This window comes from Halichoerus grypus, chromosome 6 (genome assembly GCF_964656455.1).
Source record: "Halichoerus grypus chromosome 6, mHalGry1.hap1.1, whole genome shotgun sequence".
NCBI lineage: Eukaryota > Metazoa > Chordata > Mammalia > Carnivora > Phocidae > Halichoerus > Halichoerus grypus.
In genome coordinates this window covers 178,718,401-178,724,400 of record NC_135717.1, presented here as the reverse complement: position 1 = coordinate 178,724,400, position 6,000 = coordinate 178,718,401, and positions in this window count along the sequence as shown.

Genomic DNA, 6,000 nt, shown 5'->3' with positions numbered 1-6,000 from the left:
CAGACAAACAAAATAGAAAATTCATTGCTGACAAATCTGCCTTACCCAAAATACCAAAGGCAGTTCTTCAACCTGAAAGGAAATGGGGCGCCTGGGTGGCTCAATCGTTAAGCGTCTGCCTTCGGCTCAGGTCATGATCCCAAAATCCTGGGATCGAGCCCCGCATCGGACTCCCTGCTCTGCGGGAAGCCTGCTTCTCCTTCTCCCACTCCCCCTGCTTGTGTTCCCTCTCTCGCTGTGTATCTCTCTGTCAAATAAATAAATAAAATCTTTAAAAAAAAAAAAGAAAGGAAATGACATAAGATGGTCATGTGAATCAGTAGGAATGAATGAAGAACCAAATTCAGGAACATGTAAAAAGTATTACTACCAAGATTATTGGGGTTTATCCCATTGGAATGCAAAATTGGCTTAGTGTCCAAAACTCATTTAATGCAATACACAATTGACAGAATAGAGGGTAAAAACCACAGGATTGTCACAATGACTGCAGAAAAGACATTTGACTAAAGTTAATGCCTATCACAATAAATACTCTCAACCAACTAGGAATAGATTCCTCAAGTTCATCAAATATATCTAGGAAAAATCTGTACCTAACATGAAACTTAATGGTGAAGGATTTAATGCTTTTCCGCTAAGACTGAAAATGAGGCAAGGTTGTCTGCTTTTACCACTTCAATTTGACCTTGTTAGATTGCGTGTCAGGAGCTTGGAAGTTACCACTCATTCTAACAGGTAAAAAGCTGAACAGAATGAAAACCAGCTGCTCTTGGATCTGTAAGAGAAGGGAGGGAGGACACAGCAAACCACAGATTGGAGAGACAGAGAGGTAAACAGAAGCCATCACAGCTTACCAGAGCAAAGACTAATGAGCAGAAACTACCATGGGAGCTGTGCTGGCACGAGGCCCCTCGGCTATGACGGATGGATTCCCAGAGGCTCAGAGTGGACAGTCCTGAGAGTTAACAACTTTGGGAGATCCAGTCGTAAGGGCCCCCACAACATTGTGAGATTTATCTCCAGGACCATGGCCAGGTTCCCACAGTAAATATCGGAGAAAAATTCCCTCCTGCTTCCTGCTGGGGAGGGGCCAAGAGCCATTTTGAAAGGTGCTAGAGCCCTTTGTTCTTACCAAGGCCTGCTCTCAAGGGAGACTAGTTAACCAGAGCCTCGCTGACCTCAGGGAAGGGAAATCCCCAGCTGCCACCCTCTAGAGATGCCTGTTCCAGCTAAGAGGAGAGGGAAAAAAAGGATGGACAAGCACTGGTGAATCTCCCAGTCCAGAGCCACAGGCTCACTAAAGATGGAAGCCTAGTCACAGGACTATAAAGACTTCCTCTCTCCCCACACTTCACTGTCACATTACTAAAAGCCTATTTATAGCAGTTCCTTTCACCCAGTACATCATGTCTGACTATCAAGAAAAATTACAAGGCAAACTACACAATTAAAAAACACGATGAAAAAAAACCACAATTTGAAGAGACAGAGCAAGTTTCAGAAGAGACATGGCAAGGATGTTGGAATTATCAGAGCAGAAATATAAAACACTGATTCATATGCTAAGGGCTCTAATGGATAAAGTAGACAGCATGCAAGAACAGATGGGCAATGTAAGCAGAACAAGGGAAATCCTGAGAAAAAACAACAACAACAAAATGCTAGCGAAGACACTGGAGCAGAAATGAAGAATGCCTTTTGTGGGCTTACCATACAGGACATGGCTGAGCAAAGAATCTCTGAGCTAGAGGATATGTCAAAAGAATCCTTGAAAACTGAAAAATAAAGGGAAAGACTGAAAAAAACAGGAGAGAATATCCAAACACTATGGGACAACCATAAAAGGTGTAACACACCTGTAATGGGAACACCAGAGGGAAAAGAAAGGCAGGAACAGAAGAAATATTTGAAATCAAGGGTGCCTGGGTGGCTCAGTCATTTAAGCGTCTGCCTTGGGCTCAGGTCATGGTTCCAGGGTCCTGGGATCGAGTCCCACATCAGGCTCCCTGCTCAGAGGGGAGCCTGCTTCTCCCTCTCCCACTCCCCCTGCTTGTGTTCCCTCTCTCGCTATGTCTCTATCTGTCAAATAAATAAATAAAATATTTTTTAAATATTTGAAACCATTCTACATTGTACAAAAGATTCTAGCCAGTGCAATAAGGCAAGAAAAAAATTAAAGGCATACATATTAGAAAGGAAAAAGCAAAATCATCTTTGTTCACAGATGATATGATTATCTATTTAAAAATCATAAGGAAAGGAGTGTCTGGGTGGCAGATTTAGTTGAGTGTCCGACTCTTGGTTTCAGCTCAGGTCGTGATCTCAGGGTTGTGAGATTAAGCAACATTCCCTCCCCTGCCCCCCCCCCCCGCCATGCACTTTCTCTCAAATAAGTAAATAAAAGCTTTAAAAACAATAAAAATCATAAGGAATCTACAAAAAAAAAAAAAACCCCTACTAGCAGTAATAAGTAGTTTAACATGGTCAGAGGATATAAAATCAATATATAAAGAACAGTTATATTTCTATATACTAGCAACAAGCAATCTGAACGTTTTTTTAAAAGATTTTATTTACTTGAGACAGAGAGAGAGCACAAGCAGGGGGGGTGGCAGAGGGAGAGGGAGAAGCAGGCTCTATCCCAGGATCCCGAGATCATGACCCAAGCCAAAGGCAGATGTTCAAGCAACTGAGCCACCCAGACGCCCTGAACATTTTTTTTTTTTTAAGATTTTTTATTTAAGGATGCCTGGGTGGTTCAGATGGTTAAGCATCTGCCTTCAGCTCAGGTTGTGATCTCAGGGTCCTGGGATGGAGCCTGCTCCCAGCTCAGCGGGGAGTCTTCTTCTCCCTCTGCCTCTCCCCGCTGCTTGTGCTCTCTCTCTCTATCTCAAATGAATAAATAAAATATTTTTTAAAAGGTTTTTTATTTGGGGCGCCTGGGTGGCTCAGTTGTTAAGCATCTGTCTGCCTTCAGCTCAGATCATGGTCCCAGGGTCTTGGGATTGTGCCCTGCATCAAGCTCCCTGCTCAGCGAGAAGCCTGCTTCTCCCTCTCCTACTCCCTCTGCTTGTGTTCCCTCTCTTGCTGTCTCTCTCTCTGTCAAATAAATAAATAAAATCTTAAAAAAAAGGTTTTTTATTTATTTATGGGGGGGAGCAGAGGGAGAGGGAGAAGCAGCCTCCCCTACTGAGAGCCGGATGCTTAACTGACTGAGCACCCAGGTGCCCCTGAAAATTTTTAAGAAAAAAATTCCATTCACAGGAAAAGTGTAGGTGAGTGGATGGGTGAAATAGGTGATTGGGATTAAGAGTACACTTACTGTGATGAGCACAGAGTAATGTATAGGATTGTTGAATCACTATATTGTACACCTGAAGCTAATATAATACTGCATGTTAATTATACTTGAAAAAAAAGAAAAAATCCATTCACAATTGTATCAAAATGAATAAAATTCTTAGGAATAAATCTAACAAAAGAAGTGTGTACAAAGAAGAGTCGATGCAGCAGTCTAAACACTTATCCTTAGAAACACCCTGCCTACTAACTTAATCCTTGGCAGGCATCTGGGAACCTGGATTTCAGGAGAGCTCCCAGCACTCCAAAAAAGTGATCAGAGTGGTTCATAATGTATAAACTGTACAAACAATATGATTTAAAATTTTTTTTTAAAGATTTTATTCATTTGCTAGAGAGAGCACATGTACAAGCAGGGGGAGCACAGGCAGGGGGAGAGGCAGAGGGAGAAGCAGGCTCCCTGCTTAACAGGGAGCCGGATGCGGAACTTGATTCCAGGACCCTGGGATCATGACCTGAGCTGAAGGCAGCCGCTTAACCAACTGAGCCACCCAAGCATCCTAAACAATATGATTTATACTGACTATCCGTTTTCTTTCTGGGTATCTGGAATTTGGGCAGGTACCAGGCAGAGACTGCCTATCGGTCCAGCCCTGTAGTGAGTTGAATGGTGCTCCTTCCCCTAAAGATATATCCACCTAAAACCTGTCAATGTGACCTGTGGAAAAAGGGTCTTTGCAGATGTAATTAAATTAAGGATCTTGAGATAGATCACCCTTGATTCGGGGTGGGGGGGGAGGGATCGGCCATCCTAAATCCAAAGACAAGTGTCCTTCTAAGAAAAAGCAAGAAGACACAGAGGACAAGCTGATGTAAAAATAGAGGTAGAGATTAGAATGATACATCTACACTCCAACCAAGGTTTGCAGGCAGCAATCGGAAGTTAACAGAGAGGTCTGGAACAAATTCTTTCTCGCAGTTTCCAGAAGGAACCAAACCTGCTGACACCTTGATTTCTGACTTCTGCCTCCCAAACTGTAAGACAATACATCTCTGTTGTTTTAAGCCACCTAGTTTGTATCCATTTGTTACAGCAGCCTTAGGAAAGAAACAGGAACTCCTGGTAAGCATCTCTAACGAACTTCCCTGGTTGGCAACATTTCACACCCTTTATCACAACTCATTGGGATATTTAAGTGCCTCCTCTGGGACTCCACTGAGAGAGGACCCTGGAGGCTGGAGGCTGGTTTCCCCCAAACTTTCCCCCCAAGAGTCTTTTCTCTTTGCTGATTTTATTTTGTATCCTTTTACTGCAATAATGATATAATGTAATAATATGCTGAGTCCTATGAGCCCTCCTAGCAAATTATCAAACCTGGGTGTGATCTCCCAATTCCCAAGCAATAAAAACATTGCTAAGAAAAATTAGAGAAGACCTAAATAAATGGAGTGAAATGTCATGGCAATGTCATGGTTAGAAGACCAACATTATTAAGATGGCAGTTCTCTCCGAACTGATCTATAGATTCAATGCAATACCTGGGAAAATTTCAGCAGGTGGTCTTTTGTTTTTTGTAGAAATTGACAAAGTAGGGGCACTTGGGTGGTTCAGTAGGTTAAGCGTCTGCCTTCAGCTCAGGTCATGATCCCAGGACCCTGGGATTGAGTCAGGCTCCTTGTTCAGTAGGGAGTCAGCTTCTCCCTCTCCCTCTGCCCCTCCGCCTGCTCGTGTGCTCTCTCTCTTGCTCTGTTCTCTCAAATAAAATAAGTAAAATCTTGGGGAGCCCGGGTGGCTCAGTCGTTAAGCATCTGCCTTTGGCTCGGGTCATGATCTCAGGGTCCTGGGATCGAGCCCCTCATCGGGCTCCCTGCTCAGCCAGAAGCCTGCTTCTCCCTCTCCCACTCCCCCTGCTTGTGTTCCCTCTGTCACTGTGTCTCTGTTAAATAAAGAAAAATAAAATCTTTTTTTAAAAAAGTACTAGTTAATAATACACATACTGAAGTATTTAGGGGTGGAGACCATTGATGTCTACAACTGTCTTTGAAATTAATCTAAAAATAAGATGGATTGATGGATGGAGACAGGAAAAGGACAGATGTAGAGATAAGGATAAAACAGATATAACAAAATATTAATTACTGATGTAGATTCCAGGTAGTAGGTAAATGGATCGTTGTGGTACAGTTCATTTATCTTTTCTGTATATTTGAACATTTCATAATAGAATACTTGAAAACATTTGATTGCAGATCACTGTGTAAATGGTAGCAGTTTCTCTATCTTGATTTATAAAATGATGGCATCTTAAGTTCAATGACGTGATCGTTGTAAAAGATAACTTTGTGTGTCATCAAATGTCCAGGTCCTTCATTTTCCATGCATTACGTTGGGTCCATGTGACTAGCTCTGGCCCTTGGACTTCAAGGAGTGATACAGACATCACTTGCTGACCAAGGCAATTAACAACTGGCAGACCTCATTAACCTGGGAGGCGTGCATTCGGGAGGTGTAGACAGTGAAGGAGAGCCACCTGACTCCCCATCAGGCCATGCGTTCGTGGAAAAGCCACGAGGACTTGGAGGCTGTTGACTCCGGCCTGGGCTAGCTTAGCCTAACTTTGGAGCGGGAGCTTTCCTACAAACTCAAATACATACGGCACGTCCGATCGGGTAAGTTACTGTCTTAGCTCCAAACTT